We start from the raw sequence: 10404 nt of genomic DNA on the forward strand, positions 1-10404 counted from the left end.
AACACGTTGACCAAAGTGCACCGCTTCGGTATTGACGGTTTCGACACATCAACATCGACCAAGGTATCAAGTTCAAGTTTCTAGACACCCGTGTCCATGTAAAGGCTCCGAGGAGGGCCCCTCATGCGGCTGAGGTTCCGGAACATCTCGCCAAGTGTTAGAGTCACAAGGAGTCAGCACTTACCGCAAACCTTTCAACAACTTAAAGGCCTCAGTGTGATTCAAAGTGAGTGCCGAAACCTACTTTCCACGCGTACAACCAATGACTGCCCTTGGGAAGAGATGGTCCCAAAAGTGTGCGCCAGTTTGAACTTTCGGAAGAGCTATAATCAAGTTTGCCTGGAGACTCAAACCAACAATGAATGTATCCTACTAACTAAGTATTGTCTGTGTGCCAAAGCCTGATATATCTTATTCCTCTGTGCCACAGAGCCTTAGAGAACTATAATACTCGCCAGAGCAACAAATGTGGATTAATCCGCCGTTGAAAATAGACCCCAACAAATACACTATTTCCTCCTGTTGGTTTTGTTAATTTGATGACTACAGTTGCCAGCTGTTTTAAACCTGTTTTTTAAAGATGTATGTCTTCAGTAGGAACCAATGAGTCATAATGTATTGAGAGATAGACTACCACATTGTTGCGTTGGGCCTTTTCATGAGATTTGTTGACAAAAAGAAAAAATATAGTGGTGAATCCCACCTATCTGCTGCTCCAAACATGACGAGACAAGCTCTAATAATTGCTGAGAACCAATGCTGCTACTGTGTACTTTTCCTGATCCGAAATTGGTCATAATTTGCACGACTACAATGCTCGTTTCCTTTGTTTATGTGACGGAGCTAATGCGAGGGTAACCATCAGGCTGGAGTCACAGAGGCAGGCATGAAGCCTGCCATCTTTCTAATGATACAGCCCGGTGTCTGACAGCGACCACGCCTAGACAGCTCCAGGCTTTTGTCAGCTTGTGTACACAATAAACATGTGCTCTGTGAAAGGTGTGTGTGCTGGGGGGAGGGTGGACTCAAGGTGAAAGTGAGTCTTCCTGTTTGAGGCCTACACAAATGCAAGTTTCGATGTCTGATCCACTCTCACCAACATTTTCACCTACTTTGGCGGTGTCCATCATTGACGTGGGCGTGTAACACTGATGAAACTGGGTGGCAGCTCATGAACATCCTGTCTGAGGAGTTCTGCAGTGTCTTCTTCCTGGAAGCAACTGGACATCTGGGGGAGCTGTGAGAGTTGACATTAAAGGGCCATAGTGGGTTGTTTTTTTGTTTTTTTTTCATGTTTTAACCCACTTAGAACAATTCATGGGGTAACTCCTGAAAGACATTCTGGGAAATGTTTTTGTCAAATTTAGCTTTAAACAGAGGTGTTTGTTGCCTTTTCACATGTGGCAGAGTTTTAAGCTAATTGTTGCCAAAGGTGCTGGGCTAAAGCCATGCCAGACTTATTTCTGTACTACATACGCAGGGTTTACGGTTAAGGATGAAACGGATATCTTTCCGTCTTTCTTTATTTCCCAAAACATGAGAATGACCCTTTAAAAACAGTCTACAGTTACGCTAGCAGCTCTGTGAGGCTGCTTAGGTACGGTACAGTGCTAATGTCAGCATGCTAACATGCTCACAATGACTGTGCAAACATGCTGATCTGTTAGTTGGCATAATATGTACCATGCATCGCTTCGTTTAAGTGTGTTAGCATGCTAGCATTTCCGATTAGCAGTAAAAAAAAAAAGCACAGCTGTATTACAAAACAGCTACAGCAGTATTGAATTGGGGCCATGAATGCATATACAAAGTAATTCCCAGTCACTTAGATTTCTATTAAGTCCTACAATACGTTTGGCTTAATACAAGAAAACACCAGCCAAGTTAATAAAGCTCCCCCATGCGCATCATTTTGAAAATCTTCTGGAATCTCGTGTAATTTTTCTTCATTCTAATGAAACAACCTGCTGCTTCCTGGAGAATGCAGCCCCAGCTTTTCAAAAGGTTACGCATGTGCTTGTCTGAAACCGCCCCCCAACCCCCGCAGCTTTCTGTCGTCTGAACCGAGGAGCTGCACTACAACTGTTTTTGGGGTTTTTTCCGAAATTTGCAAACAGACACGCAATCATTGCACTGAAGTGAAACCACGTGTCTGCGTGTGTTCGAAAAGTAATGCAACAATAAAAGGAGACATAGGAAGTCTCAAGTCTCTGTGTGTTGGTTTTTGTACCACATGGAGAATGGAAACCAATGGCTGCCCGGAGGGCAGGAAAGCCCATTTGAAAATCACTATTATGGGTTTTAAAAAAAAATGGTTAGCAATAATGTGTTGCTTCCATGATCTGTAGTAAGGTGGAGGCTTGTAGCTGGTTGAGTTGAAACTGTAAGTGAAGACAATTGTCTTCGGCTGAGCTTCTGTAGCACCGATAAGCAGAGCCAACCCATAATGCTTTGTGATGGCCTATGGCACATGCACAAACTGAAAATGAGACAATTCCTAATTAAGTCAAGCGCTGTGGGTTATTGCGCTCCGTTTCCTGCTGGCTTTCCTCTTAATTTAATATCTTCAACGCTGGATCTCATGGAGGGACTCTACTGCAGTGGTTGCATGTGGGATACTTTCCCACCTCCTCCAGAATGCGAAATAGGTACGTTTGAATGCAGCTTGTCCACGTCACAGGAGGTTGTAAAAAAAAAAAAAAAACGACCCGCTGCTGTGTCTGGTGGGGTCAAAGAAGTTAATTACTAATTAATTCAAGAGCTGTGGATTATAACATTCCATTTCCTGTTGGCTTCCTCTCAGTTTCACAAGTGAATGAAGGAGTTTAGCCTGATTACTGTCGCTCCCGCAACACATGGTTGATGTAGCTTCAGTATGATCGATATGCCAGGAAATGCCGTATGTCAGTGGAAGTCCATCATTCAAGGCATGACGTGAACGCGGCATAAGTGCAGAGCTGGAGTCAAGAACGCGGTTAGCCTAGCCTAGCATAAGCCGAGCCAAGGTTAAAGATTTAAGCAGCTAGCCTGGCTCTGTCTAAAGTTTGTCACTTGTTTGGTTGATTCACTGTGAAGACCAAAACGTGTGCTCGCCGATCGCATCTGGCGGAGGGATACTTGTTCCGTTCTGTTTGAATACGGATTTAACAACCAAGATACAACGAGTTAATCAGTGAGCTTTAGAGGTGTTCATAAGTAACAGGAGTGTTTTGTAACTTTGGGCAGAGCCAGGCTAGCTGTTTCCCCCTGCTCCCAGTCTTTATGCTAAGCTAGGTCACGTCCTGTCAACTGCTCCAAGCATAGACATGAGACTGATATTCATCAAAGAAAATATGTTTGGGTTTTTTTTTTTTTCGTTTGTTTTTTTACCAAAATGAATAAAGTATCTGGGCTCAAGCTCAGTTAAATTTGACTCCAATTTTGTATCACCTAAATATATTTACACTGAGTTATATAGAGCTGAAATCCGTCCTCCTGTCCCATTAGACTCCATTCTACTGGAGTAGAAAATTGGTGATTTTGTTAGCATTGAACAACTGCACTGCCAGCGAGTGTCCGATACTGTGAGACCCAAGCTGTTGCTGAATGCTTACAAAATCCTGGTTACATCTTTATACTTATATAACTTAGATTTAGAATATAGACAGAATACCGCAGGATCATGTTTCAGGCTTATTTCCGCCTGTATCTGTGTCCACAAACAAAGCTCCTGACCTTGACCACATCGTGCACTCTGATGGCAGTATGTGTACTCTGTAGCTGTTTATAGGGGAAACACAGGAATGCCATAGTACGTTTTTTGTTGCTGGATATTGGTGCGTGGCATTTCAGCAGGAGTGTAGGAGCTGGATTCACTGGCTGTGGTTTGTTTCCAGCCAACATAACCTAAAGAAAGAGTGGGATAGACGTAATTTGTGACATTAAAAACAGCATATTATGTTGTAGATTACAGTACACCTTTCTTTTAGCAATGCCATTACAGCATCCGTCTGATATTATCACTACTATACTATATTTTTCATATCATCAACAAATCCAAAATGACAATGACAATAACGTGTTAGTCCGTCTCTTAATCCTCTCCGACTTCCCTACCCTGTTTGTGCCTTCCAGCCCCAAGGCCACTGGTTTCTACTGAGATAGTAGAAAGATAGAAATATATGGTTTCATTTTTAGGAGTCAAAACAGTTTCCCAAAACAGCTGGTCGCTGTAGCTTTTATCAAACGTTACTCAAACAGGAGGAAATAGTGAATTTGTTTGGGACTATTTTCAGAGGCGGATTAATCCACATTTGGTGCCCTAGTGAGTATTTGGGGCAGCAGGATGGTGTATGTGGGATTGAGTCAAAATAAACTACAGTGTTACAATGTTTTATTTAAGTATAGTTTGTTCAGTTGGCATAGAGATAGATATATAGATGAAAAACTTGATTCGTGGCTGATCAGGGTTGGGGTTAAATGTGGTTAAATTCCCTTTAATCTCCCAACTTTGGTGTGACAGATTGTGAATACCTTCTTAAGATATTGTATTTGTAATGTAAGAGGAAAAAAGTAGTTTGGGTGGGATCTTGGATGGAGTGTACAGAGAGGAGACTGGAGGTGAGGGAACTTTAGCAGAAGGATGCTAACGTCACGCTAACATGTTTGAAACATCCTCATGAGAACAACTGGCAGCAACTGGATCTAAAGACCTTACGAATCTTTACATATCACACACTGTATGATTTTATCTGCCGACTGTCCCAGACTGGAACACAATGAGTCTTATTCGGTCCCGTCAGTCATGTGTGCGCGTGGACAAGATGGGGGGACGGATTGTGAAGGTTTAACAGAAAGGTCTGTCAATGAGAACTACATTTGTTTCTTTCTGTGTGTTGTGTGAGTTCAGACTGAGGATAAAGGGCGCACGGTAGTAATATTTTTCCTGCCTCTCCTCGTTTAAGATAAACTTGGGACCATGTCGATAGCAAAACCCCTCTGTGCTTCCCTTTAACTTTAGCCGTATAGAATGTCTGAAGTACCTTTTGTCGGTCACAACCCAAGGCCAAACCATAATACCCCAGAGGTCAATAATTGACAGAGATCATTATGGAAAGTTTAATGTCCTCTCTCAACGGCGCTGGTTAATGTGTCAAAGTTGTGAAAAGAATTTAACTTGTTGTTCAACCTGGTTCCCAACTGCTGGAACCTCACAATTCAAAAGTGAAGTGAACCAAAAAGAAAACAAGTAGTTGTACTTTTGTGAACAATGAAATACAAACGGTATCATTTCAGGAAGACCATTAATGATAATTGGGTGTTTAAGTCCACCGGTCAATCTGTAGCTTTCATGTATGTTCAAAGTACAGCGGAGATGACAGATATCTGGTGTGTTTATGGACTGAAAAGACCACTGACTGAACATGAATATAAGACATCAACAGCCTGAACAACCAATGACCCGGCAGTGTGTCCCGAAAGTACAGTTTTGAATGCCTTGTCAAAGTGTTTGATCTGATGACGGTGCTAAATTAAAGGTCAGGGGTCATCGAAACCATTAGAAACCATCCTGCGGGGGCTCATGAGTAACCATCCTAGGTTTACACTCGCTGCGAAGTGTTGGGTGACTGACAGCCTGCTGCTAGAGGGGCAACAAAATAATTATTGGATAATTATGTAAATCCTGAATCTGACTTATGCATTAGGATAAGTCTGGTGACACCAAACGTGGATTAATCCACCGCTGAAAATAGTACCCCAACAAATTAACTATTTCCTCCTGTTACTAAAAACTACAGCAGCCAGGGGTTGTTAGGAAATGAATGTTTCGCTCATTGGTTGGTTTGAGTCCTGTTGACAGAAAGAAAAATCTAGAATAACACAAGTCCAGTGTGGTAGTCTTGCTATTCGGTGATGTCGCTGAATAGCAAAACGTGTGCGATCTCTTTCTGTGTTACTGATTTGCCCGCATTTGTGACGCCCCGTTGCCGATACACTTCCCTCAAGTGAATGCTTTTTTTTTTTTCTTTGTAGGACTCATGTCACCCAATCCCCTGAAGGCAGGACGTGATGTCACGACAGAGCGAAGGTGGGAACTGGATAGGGCTACTTACGTTTCATCGGGCTCCTTCACTGTCGCCAATGTGCACATTTGGAAATAAACGGGACGCAGTGTGAACAGCGGGAAGTCAAGTGTGTGCAAAGTGGAATGCGGAAGTGAGTTTGCCCGCGTGATGGCCATTCAAATAAACCACAAAGCAAACAGAACCTGAGATTATTGTCTTATAAAGTGAGACATTTTTAGCTAACTGCCATCTGCCAATTGCTTGCGCCAGTACAGTTAAAGCAGAAGGTGTATATGGCCAGCTGCCGGTGTCGACTGTGTAACGCACACCCTCCCTATTAAACTTTCATTGTTTTGCTCTCCCGTCTGAGCCGCCAGCATGCCCTAAACCTGTTCGATGCAGATCACACGTCCTGACCGGCCACTCTCCTGATGCTGTGGTGAAATATAGGGCCCCTTGCGAAACCTTGCGCTAGTTACAAATTAATCCGCATCTCACTCATATTTAGCTGCTGCTTTACCCCAGTACAAAGTTTAGCGCTCATTCCTTCCAATAATTCATGCAATGGTTAATATTTGAGCCAGATAGATAACCTGATGTACAGAATTAGACTCCGGCTCTTTGAACTGGGAGCAATTTAGCACTATAAAGGTTATGAAACTGGTCTCGTCGAGGTAAAGGCCCAGTGTTCAATCTCAGCTCAGAGCTGTTTCAAAGAGGAATCTCCTCTCTGAAGGGAACACTTCAGCATTGTGGAATCTGCCCTGTTTGCTCACCCGGAGCCAGATGATTGCGGTTTTAGCAGCAGCTAGCGCTGGAGCTATTTGTAGACCGGAACAGCAGCATCTCAAAACCTTGTCCTCATAGTGTTTGAGGTCTCCCTTTACCTGATCCTTTCGGTGCTTTTTCTCTGTGTCTCTGCCATTGTATTATTGTATTGAATGTACCCGTTTGATCTTTTGGACGTTTTATAGATGACACAGATGATATAGAATGATACTCATACGGCTAATAATGATAAAACAAAGACTCATTTAACCACAACCTGGACCTTGACCACTTCACTCCGAAGACTGGTGGGCGGTGACAGACTGAAGGGTAAAGGAAGTACTTAGTGTTTGAATCCAAATCGCAAACTGCAAGACGACAACCCCCCCCCCCACCCACCCGAAAACAAGTGTGCCTTGGTAGGCCGGAAGGTTTACCCATTGCTTTTTACTGGGTGGGACCATGGGTGGGTTATGGAGTCCTAACCTTGAGTGTTTCCCCTCCATCTGACACAGGTATGAGTAAAGCAGAGTGATCCCAGTCCTCCGCGGCAAACAACCACAGAGCCTCGGAGGAGCAGCGAGGACCTCATATTAACACCCGTTGACAGGTAGAGCAGCAGCATTTGGCCGGACATGAGAGACAAAGGAAACACTGTGAAGCCATGATGTCCTTGAAGCGCAAGAAGGTGAAAGTGACACGGCACCACCCTGTCACAGCCGAACCGATCCTGCAGCCGTATAACGCACACAACCATTAACAGACTCTCCGCTGGACTGATAAGGGAGCGTTGCGGTGTAAATCAGGAGGCCCTGCTCAATCCTGGACTCACTATTGTTCATTACAATAAAAAATAGACTTGGCAGCACGAAGCTGTGCTTGAAAAGGTCCCCCCCCAATCACCATGAAAGACGTCATGCCCAGTCCAGGTACCCAGAAGTCTTGAAAACGACCTCAGACCAGTGGCCCTGGCAGAACGGACGGGTCGTAGACGAATCAGAGTAGCGAGAGTCATCAAGCTTCTGTTGTGACGGCAAAAAAAACCCCCCCAAACAAACTCATCGTCACGGATCACCAGTCAGTTGCGCACAGTGTCAACAGAGTGTGTTTTTAGAGGAGGGCAATCCCCCTCTGGCCTGCCCTTCACCTGTCTCCCTGTTGAAAATGGCAGCATGTGGTGGGATCAGTCGTCGTGCTAAAGGGACCGACTGACCCAATGTCAGTGCTTGCGCTTTATGGACAAAAAGCAGCAGATCCTGCACAATCACATTGCTTCTGATGTCCCATGTAATACACCGTGAGCTGCGCATTGGGGTCACAGACGTCCTTCTCCAGGGCCGGAGCATGCAGCGGCCCGCCAGCGCTTCACGTGTGCAGAGAGGGAAGGCGAGTTGTTCCCAGCATGCTCTCTTGACTAATCTGCTGCGGGCCGCATGTTTGTGGCGAGGCTTCGAAGAACCATACTCGAAATATTTCTCCGTCGCACCGCGTTTAAACCCTTGGCTTTCATCTTCGGCCGTGGTTTTCCTTTGCACGTCATCTAACCAGACACCAGAGGCAGACAATAGGTTTTTGTTTTCTACTGCTTTTCATGTTGTAGTCTTCTGGAAAACATGGGGGGGGGGGGGGGGGGGGGGGCTTTTATTACATTTTATTCCAACTTTTATGCCACCCCCCCCTCCCACTGCCTTGAGCTGAGCCTAACACGCTCAACATTATCCGCACCGCACTTGCTCATTTCTGTGGTTTTAATGCAGTACCTAAAGCACTTTGAATTGCCCCAAATAGATGCCTGGATTCTGTTTAGAAAAGAAACACTGGCCCCGGGGTTTGAGACCCAGGTCCTCAGGTCCCCAGCGCCGCCCTCCCGCCCTGACGTGGCCACAAAAAAAAAAAAAAAAAGGTAGTCCACAAACCGATGGGTGACCTACGTCCACGTGTGGTAAATCATATCGAGATGCAGCACCGTCTTGAGTTACTGTCGCTCGTTAGAAAACCTGACAGCCAATCACATCGTGACATGCCAATACAACTTGTGACTTGTGAAGCGCTAGCGTAGTCGCTTTGGGTTTCGCTGGGTGAACGGGGTAATTAACCAGGCGAACCTGGTGGAATTTGTTCAGGTTTCACTCATGGACAGACGTGTCCTGCAAGAGGAGTCACCTTGTCCCCTGCAGAGCATTGCATTGCAGCTCTTCCCCCTCTTCCTCTTCCTGCCCCACCCCTCCCCCCGCCTCCCCTCACCTCCTTACAACTACTTCCTCTTTGCGTCTGCATGACTACATCCACACTACTACTACTACTACTACGACACCTGCACAGCCAGTCCTTGGCTCTGCTGCCTCCACGTGGGACTGAGGGTCACACTGACCTCTGGAGGTTTGACATGGAAGCAAAGGGGACGTCGGTCATGTTCCCACGACTGCTTCTCCGCTGCATATTGCAGTTTTCCCCTGCAAGGCCGTCCCACGAGATGAGCTGCAGTAGTCTCCACCCCCCTCCCCCCTGTAGATCACCTGAGTGGTGAACCAGGAAATAAGGACTGCGGCAAGTGTAGTGTCCTTCGAATGCTCACCTTCAACTTTAGACCGTCTCAGCCGTGCATGCATTCTCTGCATACCATAAAATAGCATCTGACAGGCTGATTATAATAAGAATCAGCTCATTGGCCAAATTCAATCATGCTCGTCCGTACACACACACACACAAACACACACACACACACACACACTGTATGAAATTCATCTTTTTTTTCCCTCCACAGCTTCTCATCATACTGGCACGTGTCGGCTCAAGACAGTAAGTCTGAGGACATGCTGCACTGTCATTGGAGTAAAGATCCTGCAGCCACACACACACACACACACACACACACACACACACACAGACACAGAGGTCTTTTTTTTATATATACCAGCATGAAAAGTGTTATTACTCGCAACAGGACATTTCCACATACAAGACGGAATATATGTACACACACACACACACACACACACACACACACACAGAGAGAGAGACAGAGTGTCAGATTGCAGTGGGCGCCTCCAGAATGAGGCTGTGTCCTCCAGATGTCACCGATGACGGAAAAGTACCGTCACCCCCGGTCGGACCATCGCATCCTTCTCCGGGAGAGGGGATTAAATGATTAGCCCGTCCCCACTTTTTCGTCCGCGCTCTTCCCTCCAGTTCCTGCCCTCCGCGGCCGCTCCCGCCTCGCCGAGAAAACTGCTGACAGGGGAGGACACTCTCTCCGGCTCCGGCTGCACGAGTGGGGAACGGGTTCACGGCGGGGTTCACACCGGCAACCGAAGGGGCCCTTCTTATCTTCTTGGTGATTCAGTATTGCACTTTCATGACGCCAGGGCGCTCGTGAGATCAAAAAAAGAAACAGACCTCCTGACATTTGTATTATAAATTTGAGGTCTCAAGCCAAGCTGAGATGACCCTGATGACATCACCATGACATCATCTGGGTAATTTATTGTTTTTTGTTTTTTTTCCCCCCAGACCTGACAGATCCCACCCACAGCCTCGGGAAACTGTTCTCACCGGCCCGAGTGGGACTCCGTCCTCATGACAAGTAAACTGA

This window comes from Enoplosus armatus, chromosome 24, assembly GCF_043641665.1.
Source record: "Enoplosus armatus isolate fEnoArm2 chromosome 24, fEnoArm2.hap1, whole genome shotgun sequence".
Lineage (NCBI taxonomy): Eukaryota > Metazoa > Chordata > Actinopteri > Centrarchiformes > Enoplosidae > Enoplosus > Enoplosus armatus.